Genomic DNA, 422 nt, shown 5'->3' on the forward strand with positions numbered 1-422 from the left:
GTGTTTCCTCCCCGCCGCTTTCCCATGGCCGAGATGGGCTCCGAGGCTTGAGAAAAGCACTGGGGGCCGCAGGGAGGAAGCTGTTGGGAGCCTTTGCACTCCTCAGCTCTTTTGGATGCAGCTGCCTTTCCACTGTCTCTCCCAAGGGTCAAAAAAAATCCTAAACCTTAAAAAAATCTGTGTGTAGATATGTGTGCGAGGCTGCATTTGGGCCGGCCTTGGTAAGGATGCTGCAGCATTAACGCATCTGAATACCCAATTGCTTAATTTTATAAGCCTCTTGAGCTGGTGCCGGGAAGAGCTCAAGGTCTCCGCCAGGCTCTTGCAAATCCTCTTCCAGGCAGTTGGGAAGAGCTGGTGTGATAGGCAGGGAGGGGCGCAGGCAGGTCCCCGCAAGGCACTGGCGTGATTTGCCGTTTGGC

The sequence above is a fragment of the Buceros rhinoceros genome, unplaced genomic scaffold (assembly GCF_000710305.1).
Source record: "Buceros rhinoceros silvestris isolate BGI_N320 unplaced genomic scaffold, ASM71030v1 scaffold21675, whole genome shotgun sequence".
Classification (NCBI taxonomy): domain Eukaryota; kingdom Metazoa; phylum Chordata; class Aves; order Bucerotiformes; family Bucerotidae; genus Buceros; species Buceros rhinoceros.